The sequence below is a fragment of the Bos javanicus genome, chromosome 23 (assembly GCF_032452875.1).
Source record: "Bos javanicus breed banteng chromosome 23, ARS-OSU_banteng_1.0, whole genome shotgun sequence".
Classification (NCBI taxonomy): Eukaryota; Metazoa; Chordata; class Mammalia; order Artiodactyla; family Bovidae; genus Bos; species Bos javanicus.
This window is the reverse complement of record NC_083890.1, coordinates 42,648,797-42,668,418: the sequence shown is the minus strand read 5'-3', so window position 1 is coordinate 42,668,418 and position 19,622 is coordinate 42,648,797. Positions and strand designations below refer to the sequence as shown.

Here is a 19,622-nt window from a genome sequence, read left to right as displayed (position 1 = left end):
GTCTTCTCCCACCCTCAGGCTTCCAGTTCCTCCCTGGAGCTCCAAAGGAAAAGTGGCTCCCCTGAGCCCTCTCATTTACTACACAGTGAAGGAACCCCACCCGCTCTAACACGCTGGGCTCAAACCTGATCTCTGCTCCCCAGAAGGCACTTGGCCGTGGGTAAGTCACTTCTCCTTTCTGAACTTGAGTCTTCATTTGTCAACCAGGGATAATGCGCCCAAACTCACAGGGCTTTCTGAGACTCTGGGGACCAGGTGTGTGAAGTGCTTGGCACAGAGTGAGATTACTGTTGTTCAGTTGCCAAGTTGTGTCTGAGTCTTTGTGACCCCCTGGACTGCAGCACGCCAGGCTTCTCTGTCCTCCACTATCTCTCTGAGTTTGCTCAAATTCATGTCCATCCAAGTCAGTGATGCTATCCAGCCATCTCATCCTCTGCCATCCCCTTCTCTTTTGCCTTCAATCTTTCCCAGCATCAGGGTCTTTTCCAATGAGTCGACTCTGGGATTATAGCAAATATAAATTGGTCTCTGCCCTCAGCTCCTGGCACAAAGCTTCTAAAACCCTTGTCATTTCCTCAGTGATAAGAGCACTGAGACGTCTTTTGTTCTGAGACAAAGCTGGGAGGATCCTGGATGGAGTTAGTCACCAAAACTAGAGATTAGGGAATTTTCACCTCCACCCTCCCACTGTGCTTTGTCCAGAGAGGAAAGAAGGGCTATAAATGGAGTTAATAACCAATCAAGCCTACATGAGGAAGCCTCCATACAATTCCAATCGTATGAGGTTCAGAGAGCTTACAGGTAGGCAAACACACCCATAGCGGGAGGGGGACACACCCCAGCTTCACGGGGACAGAAGCTCCTGCACTCAGGACCCTCCCACGTCTTACCCTCCCCCTGAGTATCTCTTATGGATATTCACCTGTGTCCTTTATCATATCCTTTGATAAACTGCAGATGTAAGTGGGCAGTTCTGAGTTCTATGAGCTACTCTAGCAAATTAACCAAACCCAAAGGGGTATGCGGGAACCTCAGCTTCACAGCCAGTTGGTCTAAAGCACGGGGGAAGCCTGGCCTTGTGACTGGCATCTGAAGAGGGATGGGAGCAGAGCTGTGGGACTGAGCCCTAGGCCGAGGGATCTGGCACTACTTCTAGGCAGAGAGGGTTAGAACCGAGTTAAACAGTAGGATGCGAAGAGCCGACTCATTAGAAAAGACCCTGATGCTGGGAAAGACTGAAAGCAGTAGAAGAAGGGGATGGCAGAGGATGAGATGGTTGGATGGCATCACTGACTCAATGGACAGGAGTTTGAGCAAACTCTTCTCAAGTGATGAGTCGGTGATGGACAGGGAAGCCTGGTGTGCTGCAGTCCATGGAGTCGCAAAGAGTTGGACACGACTGAGCGACTGACAAGAAAATTGCAGGACACCGAGCTGGTGTTGCAGAAAACTGCTCGGTATGACGGGAAGATTTCTATGCATTTGGGGATCAGAAGTGTGAGTGTTTTGCGTGAATTGTAAAGGAGACACAGGAGAAAGACTCATAGGAGGAAAGAAGGTCTTTCTAATACAGCACCCAACAAATCACAGACCTGTCTCCCTCACTCCTGAGTGTCACCTGAGCCAGGTCTTGTCAATTTTAACTGGAGTCAGTTCCTTGAACTAAAGGGAGTAAGCACTAATGATCAGTCCTTCCCCTGGATCTCCACGGGGAAGCCAACACCCTTATTTTATAACCCAAGGCGCTATGTATCTCTCCACCGAGCACTTGCAGAATTTTTAAATTATGTGTTTATTGCTACAATCCTGCAGTTAATATCTGCCTCTTCACTAGCCTGTATATGTTTCATGGGGGCTGGGATCAGGCCTCTTTCTATCATATCCCCAGCTGTGTAATGCAGGAAGGAAGGAAGGGAAGTGGGATGCCAAGTGTTAGCAACCAGTTGTGGGAAGGGGATATTTTTGGATATGGTCTTTCTCAGGACCCAGGGCTCTGGTAATGCTGGGACTTGCAGAGAGAAGGGGTCAAGATCTTTAATTCCCTTCTCTTCCCTCCTCCATCCTGTTCAGCTCCTAGCCTCACTGCATCTCCATCTCTACTGGTTAAAGATAATCTGTGGGGATATTTGTGAAAACAATGGCGTGCGTTTCCAAAGCCCCAGGCATGGGAAGAGTAGGGGCAAGGAAGGCACAACAGCAGCTGAGGCCCTCCACCACCCGTGCTCCGCTGTTCTTGAGAGCAGGAGAAGGAATGGACTTTGGTCTTCAAGTGTCTAGACAAACTCAGAGGACGTCTCAGATATTTTTTTTTTTTTCAAACTCTGGATATTACACATAGATAGACCCAATTCACAGATAACAGATACCCTCACAGGCACCCTCCAGAACCCAGATAGCAACATTCCACCTGGGTTTCTCTCACTCCTCCAGGGGGCTAGACTTGATATTCGGATTCTAACCCAATCCAGATTGTCAAGCCTATGCCCCTGGCACCACTCTGCAAGCTCAACAACTAGTTGGCTTCTCACAACACTAGCCTTCACAGAGATTTTGCCAAGTACCATCCTGAAGTCTCTTTAGCCTGAAGCTTCTCAAGGCCAAGTCCAGGCAGAAGAAGGTATGTCATCAGTTGGAACCCACGGCCTATACTAGCTCTTCTAGAACAGTTGATTCTGTTGTAAATGCTTTATGGAGGCAGGTTTTTTCTTTTTAAAGGGCAGGAGAATGAAAAGATTGCCCCAATAAATAACTCACTGGTGTCATAAAAGTAAAAAGAAAAAAAGAAGAAGAATTGCTTATATCTCTAAACCAGGGTTTACAGAAGGCTAAGAATTGCCCCAGTGCACCCTCCTCCTCACAACGCAGCACAATTTTCTAGCATCAGAATCAGAACAGTTACCGGAGTCTGAATAGTCACATCAGCTCCCAGAAGCCAGCCTCCCAATGGACCACACTGCACAGGCACACCACGCTCACTTCTATTTTACATTACAACTTGGGATTTTCACTTGAGGTTTATCTATTACACAGGCCCTGATGCTGGGAAAGATTGAGGGCAAAAGGAGAAGAAGTTGGCAGAGGGTGAGACGGTTAGATAGCATCACCGATTCAGTGGATGTGAATTTAAGCAAACTCCAGGATATATTGAAGGACAGGGAAGCCTGGGGTACTGTAGTCCCAGGGGTTGCAAAGAGTTGCACACGACTTAGTGATTGAACAACTGAACAACAAAAATCACACAGGCTGGTGTTCTGTCTACTGCTGTTGCCGTGCACGAGCATTGACATATTGATGAAGACTGAGACAGAAAAGCGAGGCCTGGTCCTCCTTTAGGACACATTATAGTCTGGCAGATACAGAATCAACCAAGAGATGAAGAGCAACCCAGGAGCAGGGACTGAGTTCCAAAAGGGCGGAAGAACAGAAACCATTGTCAAGGAAAACATCACTCTTCTGTTAGTTACTGCACTGAGGCAAAGCTACAAATGGGAAGACAACACTCCGTCAAACCTTCTCCATACCAAGTATCTCCATACCAAGAGTCCCCATACCAAGCACAGAAGCCAAAGCTGAGTATAGCCTGTGGTTGAATGAGTGCTAATGAGCATAATCCAGGGCCCCTTTCAAAGTGTCCCTTTATAATACTATGCAAACATTTGAAGAGTAATTAGAATGTCTTACGGAAATTTTACAAAAACCTTGTGATCACCTCTCTGAACCACCAATTCCCTCATCTATAAAATAAAGAGACCAAACTGGACAAACCCAATGATGTTTCAGAGACGTGAATAAGGTTTTCCTTTTGTTTCTGACAATAAAAGTAAGGTGGATTCTTATTGTAAAATAATTAAGGTGATAAAGAAAAATGCAAAGAAAAAAGCAAAATTCTTCCAAGATCCCATCATCTGGAAATAACCACTATTAACTTTCATATGCATACTCTTTGAGATATTTTTGCTAATAGTTTTTTCTCCTTTTTATAAATATGTGATTGTATACTGCATAATGTGTTAACCTTTCAAAATCACATATATTGTGGACATATGTCCAGGCAAGTGTAGCTATCTCGATGTTTTGTTTTCAAAGACTGCATATCTTTCTACCAAGCAAATCCATTTAGAGGCTTTCTATTTTCACTATCAAAAATGAGACAGCAATAAATATCATTTGACATGTATCTTTGTCCACTTGTATCTTTATGATTTATTTTTAGAAATGGGATTCCTGGGCCAAATTTATGTGCATTTTTTTCTTTATTTATTTTAAATTGAAGGATAATTACAATATCGTGTTGATTTCTTCCATACATCAACATGAATCAGCCATAGGTATATATATGTCCCCTCCCTCTTGAACCTCCCTCCCAACTCCCACCCCATCCCACCCCTCCAGGTTGTCATGAGTCCCAGCTTGAGTTCCCTGAGACATACAGAGAATTCCCGTTGCTATCCATTTTACATATGTTAGGGTATACATGTCCACACTACTGTCTCCATTAGCCCCACTGTCTCCTTCCTACCAATCGCCCTGAACCCACAAATCTGTTACCTATGTCTGCATCTCCATGATGCAAGACGGTACCCAGCCCTCCAGCAAGGCTGCGGTACCCTCCCGCCCCGGGAGTTGAGCCTGAGAACGCCCATTTTCCTCGCATCACTCTAGGTGTTAACCATTCTTCTTTATCTTTGCCAGTCAAATAGTTGAAAAGGAGAAACCTTTGTTTTCGTAATAGACTTTTTATAACTCAAATGTCATTCATTGTTTAGCATGATGCCCAGCAAATAACTGATACGCAATAGGTCCTCATTCATTTCCATGGGCTCTCGGGTGAAATTAAGTTGTGTGTCCATTAAATGTCTCCATACCAACTCCAGGGTAACTTGATATGATGGAATGACTAATAAATGGACTCGGTAGAGTGTCAGTGAGGTAGAGCTCTCCCCATCACTGGAAGTATTCAAGTATCCTATAGACTAGGGAGAATAATAAAGAATCTGTCAGGATTCCTGTATTAAGAGAAGCGCTTCCTGCATTCCTAGCTGCCAAAGGTATTTTTCATTACCTTAGATGCTGTCGCTATTTGATCAGTCAATTCAGCTCAACAATTAAGTAGGAAGAAAAAGACTCAAACTGATTGTTTTACTTTTTGTAAGAATTGATTGTTCAACTCGGACAAAAATGTTGATCCCATTTTGCATGTGGAGATAGTCAATTTAGAAGAATTGTTCTTGCTGGCCTAAGCCTGGGGAGACAAATTAAATCTGACACTGCAGCAGAGGCTGGCAAGTGGGAGAAGGTGAATAAATCACTAAATCCTTAGAGTTTTTCTCTCTGGTTCCTCAGCGTTTTGCAATCCGGTGGCTGTGGTGGAATAGTGTTACTTATTGACAATTCAATAAGCATTAAACAAACATTTGCAACTGGTGGTAATTTGACGGGGCAAAATCACCAGGTGGTCTTCTGACCAGGGGACCTGTGGGAGTTATCGGACGATGGGGTGACTAAAAAAGTAGTCCTGAGAGCATGGTGTTCCAGAGTCTGGGATGGATATTCTTCCTGTTGGACTCTCAACCCTAACTGGGAAGGGTAGAAGCCACAGGAACTAGACTTGTGACCTGCACTGCGCTGGTGGGAGATGCTTGCAAGGGGAAGCGTTCGCTGTAAATGCAGACCACTGTTCAGAACTGACAGCCAGTGAAGGGCATGAGGACTGTCTCTATGGATGTTACATATTTGGGATAATCTTGAAGAAAACGCAAAGGATAATGCAAAAAGAAAACAAGGAAGTTCAGAATGTGTTGGGTGGGGAGGGGGTTGGGGAGTTAAAACTGGAATCAGGAGAAAGAGATTAAGAAAATGTGACATAGGAAAAGCCAAGGGAAAGAAATTCTTCACTCTCAGAGCTTTGCAGGTGATTTGAGAATGGCCCAGGAAAGGTGAAGCCCAAACTTCTGGAGAAAAAAAGTACAATGATGAGGAGTGTGATCAATCCTTAGTGTAAGGGAACTCCCTAAGAACTTCAGACAAGAGGGGCATGCCATGGCATTGGGACTCTTGGTTGAGGAGTGGAGGGAAGTCCTTCTAGAATAACTGTGATTGACTTTCCGGGATCAAGTATTTGGGATGTAACAGGAGGTCCTTCAGATTAATTAGTTATAAACCACATCCATCTTTACAACTCAGTTCAGTAGCTCAGTTGTGTCCAACTCTTTGTGACCCCATGAACTGCACCATGCCAGGCCTCCCTGTCCATCACCAACTCTCAGAGTCCACCCAAACCCATGTCCATCGAGTTGGTGAGGCCATCCAACCATCTCATCCTCTGTCGTCCCCTTCTCCCCTTCTCCTCCCACCCTCAATCATTCCCAGCATCAGGGTCTTTTCAAGTGAGTCAACTCTCCGCATCAGGTGGCCAAAGTACTGGAGTTTCAGCTTCAACATCAGTCCCTCCAATGAACACCCAAGACTAATCTCCTTTAGGATGGACTGGTTGGATCTCCTTGCGGTCCAAGGGACTCTCAAGAGTCTTCTCCAACACCACAGTTCAAAAGCATCAATTCTTCGGTGCCCAGCTTTCTTTATAGTCCAACTCTCACATCCATACATGACCACTGGACAAAGTAATGTCTCTGCTTTTTAATATGCTGTCTAGGTTGGTCATTACTTTCCTTCCAAGGAGCAAGCATCTTTTAATTTCATGGCTGCAATCACCATCTTAGGGGTACAAATAATACCATTTGAAGTGATCAGAGATAACTTTTTAAGGATTATAAAATTTGAAGCAAGAAACTGAAGGATTTGGAAGCCCAGGTGCTATTTTCACTGATCCTTCAGATCAACACCTAGGATTTAGGAAGAGAAACAGAAGTCAAGAACATGAGCAATGGACTCTGCAGGTGGTACTGGGGCAGGATCTAGACTGCTGGGCCACGGTTTTAGATAGCAACACGATAGGATCCTGGCTGAGAATAGAATGCATTTCATGAGGACAGGAAAGAAAGAATTTGCCCGGAAACTCACTGATCCAATCAGGAGTGTTTTAATAATTCAAGACTTGGAAAATGTTGATGATGATCTTTTTAGAGTAGACACGGAGATTTACTGGTTTCCTCTAAGAAAGGCTGCTTGGCCCAGCTGCAAAGAGAGTGGTTAGAGACAGCCTTCCCTTGTTAACTCCTTCAGGTCAACTTCAGCTTTTGAGTCAAGGCCGCATTCTTCTCAGTGTAGTCACAGCCAGTGACTAAGGAAAACTGTGGTCCAAGCGTTTAGCCATTTAAACCCAATGCAGGACTCCTTTAATGGGTAATTTTTGCTCCAGACCTCTCCACTGGGCTGGCAGAAGGGAACACGGGTGGAGCCAGGAGATCCACTTGGGTGCTTCTTGGGCCAAACCTGCTCAATTGCAATTATGAATAGAAAAGTGCAGCAAGTTAGAGCTGCGTGGCTAGCAGACATCTTTTAGTGGTTACTTCCTTCAAGGGTACTAGAGGTCACAGTCTTCTCAAGATGGCTCTGGCAATAACCGAGTAAGACTGTGACCCAACGGCCCAGCCATTTCTGCCAATATAAGGCTCCTCCAAAGACAATTGATCCAGGGCCTCCTTGTTGAACTGTGATGAACTTTGCCTGACTTGCATCACCCTCTAAAGGCTCCCCTTGCTCCATCCTGCTTCCTCCCATTTCCTTCTGTGGGTGTCACTCCCCAATAAGACGTATGCTCTCCTAACTCCATCTTAGCATGCTTTCTGAAGGATTCAACTGGCATACAGCTGAAGCCAAGAGAGGTACCTTAAACTTCATTATATTAGTCCCTATACTTTGAAGTATTTTTTAGCCTTTTCACAATAAAATGTTTTTTGAAAGGAAAGAGAACTGAAAGGGGAAGAATGCGTTAAACATAAAGTACAGACGACAAATAAAATGTCCAGATAAATCCATAAAACTGATTGCTGTGAAAATCAGAAGATATTACATAGAGCAAATATGTAAGAATGAATAAAGTGTCTGGTGATGCTTTTTAACTAGAAAGCAACTGAGCAGGGGGCAGAAAAAAAATTGTTCTAATCTGAGAAGTCTTATTTTATGCTGTCAGCAAAGCATGAGTAACAAAATAAATTGGGGATAATTTGAAAGAAATTCTTAGAAGATAGGGCAATAAATATGAACTTGTTTCATTCACCAGGCTTGGGAAAGAAGAGATACAGAACTGAAATAGGCTGATGGAAGCATATGCTCTATTTAAGACAAATAGGCCGGTTACAGGAAGAGACTGACCAGACACTGTGCCAAGAAGACAGACATCTTTGTGGAAATTCATGGGCCTGTGGATGGATACGAGCTGAAGAGCCAAGAGATAAGGGGACAAGAATAGAAGTGATGTGGTTGTGGTACAGGTCAGGGCTTATTAAATCTGGCCCATTATCAACATTGTTCAGGGGACTCTTCTTTTTCAGGGTCTACAAATAATTTTATTGAACAAATAACACAACAGCCTTCCTAGATTGAGGAGTACCCTCCCCAAACCATTTCTCAGATGCTTAAAGCACAGAGTTTGCACAGTAAGGAATTTAAAAAAAAAAATAATTTCTATGTAGAAATCAGACTGTACCCCAACAACATCATGGACTGGACTATACAAGCTTTCACATTTTAAATGTTTTCTCTCCTTTCTGCCCCCATCCCAAGGGCTCCCGTACTTTTCTCTTGACCGATCCTGAAGGGATGGGTATACTGTAGGGAAAGGGGTGGTGGGTTCCTCAGAGCTACTGGCACCAGCCCTAGGGTGCTGTGCCTTACCACAGGGTGGTGGATGTGTAAGGGCAAGGGGGATTAGATACAGTAGGTGGGATGGGGCACAGGCATCCGGAGCCCTTCCTGCTCCCCATCGTATGTGCTCTCAACTTGGGGTGGAGGGGCAGCAACTGGTTGCAGTGGGGAGGGATCAGGCCAGCCCTGGGTAGAGGGAGAAACCTCCCACACCCCAGTCCCTACTCCTAATAACAGACAGCAAATTGTCCATCCTGGGAACAAATGGGCAGGTAGGGAGGAAGAATCAGGCTTGTTCTGCCCCAGCCTCTGTCCAACACAGGAGGAATCAAGGTAGCAAACGGCTGGTAAAGGAAGGGAGGGAAAGGACGTTCCCACTTTTGTAGAGCTCCGGTTGCCCTGGGGAGGGAAGAAGGCAGACCTGGCTTGTAAAGTGCTGTAGCCTCTAGCAGGGCTGGGCCCTGGGCAAGCTTGGAAGAATGTAGGCCAGTCAAGGGCACAGGAAGCAGGCATTTCTGACCGGCAGGTGCCCGGCCATGCTCCTTGTTAGGGAAGTTGGACTGGTAACTCTGCCATCAGGCCTTGCCAGCTACCCGTCCATCTCTGCTGCTGCTGCTGCTAAGTCGCTTCAGTCGTGTCCGACTCTGTGTGACCCCATAGACGGCAGCCCACCAGGCTCCCCCGTCCCTGGGATTCTCCAGGCAAGAACACTGGAGTGGGTTGCCATTTCCTTCTCCAATGCATGAAAGTGAAAATGAAGTCGCTGAGTCGTGTCCGACTCTTAGCGACCCCATGGACTGCAGCCCACCAGGCTCCTCCGTCCATGGGATTTTCCAGGCAAGAGTACTGGAGTGGGGTGCCATTGCCTTCTCAACCAGTCATCTCTAGTCCACTTACAAACCAACACCCAACCAGCGCTGTAGGACTGCCCGGCTCACAGCTGAAGGTTCCAGGCCAGTGGAGTTTATTCACGGCTGTGACCGCAGCCTCGGTTCCTCAAAGGCGGCCACACCTTGAGCCTGGGGGTGTCTTGCTGCAGCAGGGGGTGTTTATGCCTGCCACTCCCGCCCCAGTCTCATACCTCATAGAGAATCACAGGGAAATCCAGGTGGGCCCAGCTTCACGGTGCCCTGAGGAATCAGGTTCTGATGCACCCGCCTCAGCTTGGCCAGTTCTTGGTGACGACTGTCTCCTCAGAGACTTCGTGAGGCAGATCTTCATCCTCGTCATTGAACATGGAGCCGCGGGGCATGAATGCGAAGGTGGGGCACGACTCGGCCTGGCTGTCGCACCAAAGCTTGCGCAGCGACCACCGCCTCTGGGCCACCGCCCCTGAGGCTGAGGTCAAGGGCCACAGGCCCCGAGCTTTGGAGCCGCGGGCGCTCATGTCAGGGCTGCCATAGCGGGCCCCGCGGTAATTTGGCTCTGACAGGGCCGTCGGCGCCGCCATGCCCTGACTGGACTCTGGCTCACAGATGCCGCCGCCGCCGCCTTCCAAAGGCTCCTGCAAGGGGCTTTTAAAATGAAATTTCTTGTTACGATTTCTACTAAATCATACATTCTGGGATTAGATCCTAAAATTTGTATTTTTACCACTCTCTGAGCAGCTCTAAGGAAAAATTAGGTTTGTCTGGTGGCTTAGATGGTAAAGAATTCACCTGGAATGCGGAAGACCTGGGTTGGGAAGATCCCCTGGATGAGGGCATGGCAACCCACTCCAGTGTTCTTGCCTGGAGAATCCCATGGACAGAGGAGCCTGGAGGGCTCCAGCCCATGGGGCTACAAAGAGTCTGATATGACTGAGCGACTAAGCACAGAACAGCATGTGCACAATATGCAGATTGGCTTCCCTGTGGCTCAGCAGGAAAGAATCCGCCAGCAGTGCAGGAGATTCTGATTTGATCCCTGGGTCAGGAAGATCTTTTGAAGAAGTAAATGGCAATCCATTCCAGTATTCTTGCCTGGAGAATTCCATGGGCGGAGGAGTCTGGAGGGTTACAGTCCATGGGGTCGTAAGAGTTGGACATGATTTAGCCACTAAACCACCACCAATGTATAGACTGGACCAATGTGCCAAATAAATAAAAAGTGTAATAGGTTCCCAATACATTTAAAAAATGACTACAAGCATGATTTGGTAATGATGGGGAATTTCAACTCTATAAACATCTACTAAAAGCCTCATTTGGCCCAAAGCAGAGCAGCCTAAAACTTGCCTTGCCCAAGTTTCCAAAAAGATTAAGCACACAAATGGAAAAACTACTGTCCTAGATTTAATTCTGACCTACGAGGATAAAGTAATGTTTATCAAAGACGACGAAAAAGGAGTCTTAGGGCAAAGGTCACCGAGCTCACAGACTGTGAGCCAACAGACATGGCGACAGTGTGATTCCCAGATAAGATTCATAGGTAAAGAAAAGCAAAATTCCGAGGCATAGAGAATGAAGGTCCATTGCACTCAAAATGTTTCAGAAATTTCTCAAATGGTCAAATCTCACAATGCAGATACAGGTAAGGTCAATGATAAAGAGAGAGAGAGAAAAAAAATCTAAAACGAATAACAAAAACCTGCACACAAAACCAGAAACAAACAAAACTAATATCACTCCATTACAGTCCCAGCTTTGGCTGTCTGTTGGGGGACTTAAAAAAAGAATACAAATGCTTGCATCACTCTCTGAAGTTTTGATTCAATTTGTCTAGGGTAAGAAATCAGCATAACTTTTTAATGTCCCTGAGTAACCCCAATATTCACTTACAATTGCAATACAGTGCTCTGGAAGCTCTGATTTTAAAGGACAGGATAGGAAGAAGGACACACATTTAAGAGGCATGTAAGAAAGTGACAGAGACAGTATTTTAGCAAAATGACCTCAGGCTGACAGAAAGGCAACAGCAAAAACAAAATGCCTCTCAGTTCTATTTGGGACGAGTTGGGAGATCAGGGACAGGATAGGCATGCTGTTTGGGAAGAAGTCAAGAGATCTTAGAAGGCTGGAAATGAGTAAATAGCCTTCCAATTTTCTAAAATGGAGAGAAAATGGATTCTGTAAACTACGGATGATTGAGCTTGATATGGATCTCAGACAAGATTCCAGAATGTATTACTAAAGCGCTGTTATAATGGGCACCCAAATGACAAAGCAGTGATTATAGAACCCAGCATGGGTTCACAGGAACACACCCCGTTAGTCCAGCCCATTTCCATCCCTCAGTGGGAGGTTGGCAGATAAAGACAATGTTCACACATTCCCATTCAGGCATCTGGACACTAGCAAAACACTTGGTGATGTCTCTAATGATATACTTGTGCTTAACGTAGAGAAAAAATGGGTCTGGTGCTAGAACATGTGAGTGGGTTATTAACTGTTCAGAAATCATATCCAGAGAATACTCATTAATGGAGTTATGTCAAACCTCGTGAGGGCTTTCTAGTCTTCCGGAATGTGTCAGAGAAATGGTTCACAGGCCCTGTATACGCTTGAATACTTCTGATGGGCTGGAATGATAAGCAGAATTTAAAAATAATTAGATTTAATAAAGTTAATAGTCCAGGATCTGAGTGCTAAAATCTTACAGTACATGTAGAGGAGAAATTTGATGTAAAGGCAGCTGACACTTATAAAGAGCCTTGAGAGTGTTAGTCAACAATTGATCCAATATCAGTTGAAAGCAACGTGGCTGCAAAATATTGAAAGTGACCAAAGCTGACTCTAATAAAAGTAAAGAATTGATAATGGAGGGCAGCATTTCCATCCTGTACTATGTGCTACTCAGAACATACCCGGAATTTTGCGTTCATTTCTGGGTTCCACATTTTAAAAGTGAGGCATACAATCTGAAGTGCATTTCAGGGAGAACGGCTAGCAAGGTGAAGAAAACTAAAACCAAGCTATACATAGAACAAACGAAGGAATCATCTTGCTTATTAAGAGAAGACATAGAGGGATAGGATGCCTGTCTTCAAATAATTGAAAGATTGCCTTATGGAAAAGAAATTAAACTTACCTTATGTGTTCCGAAGTGCTTAAACCAGAAGAGTACCTGCAAGCTTTGGGAAGGCAGAAAGACTTTCCATGTGTAGAGCCAGACATCAGCAATAAGCTATCTGAAAATAGAAACAGAATCCTAAGGAAACCAAGTTCTCCATCACTGGCTATATTAGGGCAGAAGCTGGGTGCTCACTACAAGGGATGCTGTACAGGAAAATCAGGTGGCAGATGAAACTGGGTGCCTCTGAAGGACGTTTAGATCCTGACACGTCATGTCACTAAGAATGCAGAATAGACTTGGACAGCACACCTCTGTCTCTCGGGGAAGATGGGAGGTGTCTCTGCCTACAACGAGGGTAGGGGCAACAGAGTCTTACCATCTCCCTGGATGGGAAACTGGTCATCCATTGATTGGCAGTCCTCTCTACCCAGCTATCTAAAATAGGACATCCCTTTGCCCACCAGGTGGTTTTGGAATAGGAGTTACGCTTTTCCACCAGGTCCATGTGCCCAGATTAAATACACACTGAAAACCAACGGAGAACTGTAACTATCGTTAAGAAATATTCAACCTGAGAAGTTATTATAAACCTGGAGAAATTTTTAAGGCATGCAGGCTTGAGAATAAATTGTAACTTGTGCATTATAATTATATTACTAATTATAGCTTCCGTTTACATTGAAAGCAGAAAACCAGCAAATGGGAGTAACGATTATAGACGATAATGATGGTGATGATGGTGACAAATACTCATTTGGCACTTATTATGTTCCTGGCACTGTTCTAAGGGCTTTACTTGTAACAGTTTAACCCTCACAACAACCCTGTGAAGTAAGCACATGACCCCCATTTCACAGAGCAGGAAACTGACGCAGAGAGTTGTTAAGCCACTTGCCTGTGGTCACATGGCTAATAAGTGGTAGATCTTGTGCTCAGATTCAGGCAGTCTCTTGACCACTATGGCACACCACCTCTCCCAAGCTTCTGGGGGCACATTCTCAACCTCAGGAAGGGAACACCAGATTAGGCTCAACCCTGAATATTCACTGGAAGGACTGATGCTGGAGCCAAAGTTTCAATACTTTGGCCACCTGATGCAAAGAACTGACTCACTGGAAAAGCCCCTGATGCTGGGAAAGATTGAGGGCAGGAGGGAGAGGGGGCAACAGAGGATGAGATGGTTGGATGGCATCACTGACTCAATGGACACGAATTTGAGCCAACTCTGGGAGATGGTGAAGGACAGGGAAGCCTGGAGTGCTGCAGTCCACGGGGTCAAAAAGAGTTAGACGTGACTTAGCGACTGAACAACGACAACATATTGATGGAGAAGTTGATCCTCAGGGGCAGGGTCTCTAGGGGAAGGAGCTTGGTGTGGTCCAGGGAGGGCAGATCTCACATGCCTTTGCCCTTTCTCACAGTCTATATCTTTTCTTCTTTTATACCCCCAGAAAACCCTTCCACAGGAGGAAAGAGGCTGGTCAGACAAGAAGATACAGGAGTGAAGAGCAATGCATCAGATACTCGACTCTTCTGGCCTCTATCCTATCCCTCCAGACCCAAATCTAGTTCGATGACAAATCTCAGGGCTATTCTGAGACTTGAATCTCACTTGTCTTCCCAACTCTGTGTCCAGTGACATCACAGTGATACCTTGAAATCAGCCTCTGGGGGAGTATTGACACCATGAAGTCAGCAGATGCTACAAACTAAGGCATGTGTGTGTGTGTGCATGCATGTGTGTGTGTGTGTGTGTGTAGAGCAGTTTACCAGCCCATCACTCCACACACTACTGGCTGCCTCCCCGAGAGACAGAATGACAAGCCTCGCATCCTCCTGCTCTCTCCAGTAACTGCGTCAGGATAATGCACAGCACACACTTGTCTTCCCTCGTGAGTCCCTCCAGAGCCTTTATCATCTGTCAAGCAGAACTTTCATTATGAACATTTTTACTCCAAAGAGGCACCAACCACCAGAGTCAGCCCCTCACGACTTTCTCTGGTCATGTCCTTGTGCACAGACCCGGAATTTCTTCACATCTGCCGGCTCCTTCCTCAAATCCCCAGCTCCCAGGCTCTTTCACCCAACTCAGCCCTCCTGAATTCTCCACTCCTGATGTCAGTTAGAGTCAGCCCTGCATTCAAATCCTAGTTTCCTCCCTGTCGATCCCTTTTGGCCTCAGTTTCATCAACTGTAAAATGGGGATTATGGTAATGCTTGACCTCACAGACTCAGTTTGAAGAATAAACTTGTAAACGTATGCAGAGCACACAGGAGTCTCTGGTGGAGATGGCTATTGTTACACACTCTCTCATAGGCACCTCTGGGCACTGACTCTCGTGGGCTGCTGTCCCACCCAGGGATATTATAGACAGGGCACCTGTGCCACCCACTTCCCCACCCCCTTGACTTGTTCCCATTGCCCCCTTATTCTGGAGGGCCTTTCCCCATCTATTGAAATCCTTCACGTCCCTCAAAACGCTACACAACGCCTCTGCTGTAGGAAGTCTTTGCTCTCCTCCCAGTTGTACTCTTGGCTCCCCAGGAGGCCAAAGGTGACTCAGATGGCAGCCTCCACCCCATCTTTTTCACTTTGGCTGAGAGGCTGATGAAACCCCACTTCTTTGGGCTAAGGTGAGCAAAAGCTTTGCTCAAAAGGTGAATGTGTGCAGGGAGGGAGCCTCCCATTCCTACACTGGTGTGTTGTCAGGAGATCCTTAGCACCGACCCAGCCCCCAGCCGCAGGGCATCTAGTGCTGGAAGGTCTCCCAGAGGTCATGGTCTGCCTCCACATTTCACAGATGAAGGCACGGAGGCCTAGGGAGCCACCTGGCCGATGTCGCGCAGCTGGACTTGGAACTGGCATGCTATGCCTCCCCACCCCCGCCTGATGCTCTGGCCATCCTGCCAGGCTCCTGGATGATCAGGACAAAGCCTGATGGAAGCAGGTTGAGGGATAACAGTCTGAGCATGGAGCTTCCAAAGAAGGCTGGTGGGGCCGCCAGGAGGGCCAGAGAGCCAGGGCAACATGAGGCCGTGGGCCTCAGGGAGAGGAGAGACTCGGACATAAAGGCTCATAAGAGTTTCTGGAGCCAAAGTCCTGGAGACCCCTTATCTAACCTGCATCATCCTGTTGTCCAAATTTTTGCAGCCTGCTTACCCACAACCTTGGCCCGGCCACAAATGGCTGCGTGCAGAAGGCATCAGGCTGGGAGCTCATCCCAACTCTATTACTTAGGATGTGGGCTTTTTCCATTTCCTAATGGCGGCATGAGTTCCTGTCCTTGGAAGAATCCTGAAGTCTAAAATAGCCACCACCAACTCGCCCTCTCTCCTGGGTCTCTGTTGCTTTACACTGCTGCATGTTCTTCAAGTTCAATGTGCTTCTCTCCTCTTGTAATTGTTATTCATTCATTCATTTTCTTATGTACCATCTGGTCCCAAGAAGAAAAGCTTGAGGGTTAGGATTTCGTCTTTTCCTAGTACATATTAGATCATGCTAAGTTGCTTCGTTGTGTCTGACTCTTTGTGACCCTTTGGACTGTAGCCCATTAGGCTCCTCTGTCTATTGGATTCTCCAGGCAAGAATAATGGAGTGGGTTGCCATGCCCTCCTCCAAGGGATCTTCCTAACCCAGGGATCGAACTAGGGTCTCCTGCATCTCTTGCATTGGCAGGCAGGTTCTTTACCACTTGTACCATCTGGGAAGCTCTCATTTAACATATCATTTGTATCTTTATTTGTGGTTTGAGACCACAATATGGGTGAGTACAATCTTTTGAAATCCAGTTTTATGGCCTAGCATTCCAACAATCTGCATTACTATTTCATATGCTTTGGGGGAAAAGGACATTTTCTCCTACAGTTGGGTGCCATGCTCTACACAGATCCATTTGGTCAGGGTCACTAATTGTGCTGATTCAATCTGCATCCATTCCTTTTTCTGGATCGGTGATTATTTATTTCTTTTCCTATTCCACTTTGTATGAAAGTTAAAGGCTTTGGTCTATTCTTTAGCGTTTACTTTTCCAGTTAAATAAGATAAGGACCTCATATCTCTGTAACTGTGGTCAAGGTTTTTCCAGCTTACATGCTGTTATTCTATAATACATTAGCTTTTCTGATCTAGATTTCCACACAAACTAGACATTATTTTTATAGTTTTACACAGTCATTACTTTGGTTTACCTAAATCTTTGCTGTTTATTTCTACTTGTATCTCAGAATGCTCACCTTGAATGATTTTCCTTATTTATTTATTTATTATTTTTTTTTATGATTATCCTTCTTAAAATGATCTTTTGAAATTTTCTAAGGTGGTAGTCTTTCCTTGGGAAGCGCCACCAGATATGGTTTGTCTGTAGAAGTCTTTATTGTGGCTGCATACTTAAAAGGTAGTTTTACAGCACAGTATTGTAGATTGACAAATTTTCTCTAAGTACATTGAAGATATGGATCCTTTGTCCGGGAATTTCCACCAACGTCAATGAGAAACAGGTATCAGTCTCATCGCCAATCCTTTGTGGATGATCTGGTTTGTCTCACTGGCTGCTTTGTAAAAAACCTTCTTTTTTCCCTTTGGTATTCTGCGGTCTGCCTATGGAGAGATCACAGTGTATACTTCTTTTCATTTAATTTGTTTAGATTTAAGGGCTTCCTAGAATAAATATTGGGGTCTTTATTCTGGAAAATTCTCAGCCATGATCTCTTTGGATATTGCCTCTTCCCCACTCTAATTATCTCCTTCTGGAACACAGACTGCTGCTGCTAAGTCGCTTCAGTCGTGTCCGACTCTGTGCGACCCCATAGACAGAAGCCCACCAGGCTCCGCCATCCCTGGGATTCTCTAGGCAAGAATACTGGAGTGGGTTGCCATTTCCTTCTCCAATGCATGAAAGTGAAAAGTGAAAGTGAAGTCAGTCAATCATGTCTGACTCTTAGCCACCCCATGGACTGCAGCCTACCGGCTCCTCCATCCATGGGATTTTCCAGGCAAGAGTACTGGAGTGGGGTGCCATTGCCTTCTCTGGGAACACAGATTAGGCAGAGGTAAACCTCTCAAGTCCAAAATAATAGTTACTAATCACAGGTGGTGATTTGGGACACTTCCATCAACAGGGAAGATTTTACTGGACAGCATTGGCAGAGATCATCATTCTAGTCCTGTTTTCTCTTAACTTTCCCTTCATATTTTCCAAATCTTTGTCTCACAGGATCACAGACTGAATGACTCACTTAATCTTCAGTTTCAAAATTTCTCAGTTTCTTGAGTCTGCTTCATAATTTTTTAAATGTCAACTATTATATATATATATATATATATATATATATGTATATATAGGTTGTTGTTGCTCACATACACTCATATATATATATATATATATATATGTATATATATGGAGAAAGAAATGGCAACCCACTCCAGTGTTCTTGCCTGGAGAATCCCAGGGATGAGGAGTCTGGTGGGCTGCTGTCTATGAGGTCACACAGAGTCGGACACGACTGAAGCGACTTAGCAGCAGCAGCATATATATATATACATACATGAGGCAAAACATATCAATCTTTCTCTTGAATAGAGTTTGTTAAGGATTGAGTTGTGTCCCCAACCCCAAATTTAAATGGTACCTCATAATGTGATGTTATTTGGATACAAGGTCTTTATAGAGGTACTCAAGTTAAAGTTGAGGTCATTAGGGTGGGTCCTAATCCAACACGACTGCTGTCCTTATAGACAGGGAAAACCTGGACACAGACACGGGCACAGCGTGTGAAGATGGAGGCAGAAATCAGGGCGATGCATCTACAAGCTGAGCAGCACCAACCCACAGAGCCTAGGATAGAGGCCTCGAGCAGATTCTAAGACCTCACAGTCCTCAGAAGAGACCAGCCCTTTTCACATCTTGACCTCAGACTTACAAAGCTGTGAGACCATACACTTCTGTTGTTCAAGCCCCCAGCCTGTGGTTCTTTGTTGTGTCAGCCCTAACAAACTCAGACTCTACATAATATCTTCTAGGACAGACAGCCCACCAGGGTCTCCTCTGTGGTGCTGGTTCAGACCACGTGTTGTTCAACAGTCTGGAGGAACCTGGAGGGGCAAGAGCGTTCACTGCTGCCTTCTGCAACATCCCCAGAATTGGGTAGCGTCCTCTTCTATTAATATCCAGTATCCCAGAGAGGCGTGGAACACCATCAATTACTCTCCTTCAGAGTGCTCTCTACCTGAAAAAGCACGATGTTCTTATTGACACTGCACTTAAAAAAATGTTCTGAAGTAAATCTACAGCACACTCTGGCTCTTTAGATCCGGAAACTGGTTAACCAGTAAGGATATAAAGACACAGAGAGATGCTTTGGCAAGGTTGCAGAACAATTTGTGCCAGAGATTAGAACAGAATCAATGCTCCGTTGCAGCATATTGGCCAAGGGCCTGGATAACCTCCAACTATTGACTTTGTCAGTCCTGGGGTTATTGGCCAGTGGTAGGCTCTTTAGACCTGGGAGCTCCTATCATCTTGTCTAGTCCAATAAAGCCCAGTTTCAGTCTCTCACAAGTCAAAAAGATAAAGATAACGGGTTACCCCAAAATTCACCTAGCAAGGACCCTAAATCATATAGAGTGACAGAGACTTGCTAGAACCTCAGACCTTCTGGCAGAGTATGTGGAATATGTCCTCAACTTTCCTAAAGAGATAAGATAGACCTTTGCTCTGCTGTCTTTATGGGTGCCCCTTCCATTTCTCTTAGCAACCTTCTTCCCTCCCACTCCTTCCCATCCATGCTCTAATATTAGCTGCAAAAGTGATGCCAACACTCCAGAGAATCCTGAACCAAAAAGCTTTGGATGGGAGGAGGGTATA

At 45.4% G+C, this 19,622-nt stretch overlaps 1 pseudogene; it reads right to left on the bottom strand.

Annotated features, from left to right (window-relative positions):
- Positions 1–9,280: 9,280 nt before the first annotated feature.
- Positions 9,281–10,277, bottom strand: LOC133235968 (tumor suppressor candidate 2-like; annotated as a pseudogene).
- Between the last annotated feature and the right edge of the window lie 9,345 nt (positions 10,278–19,622).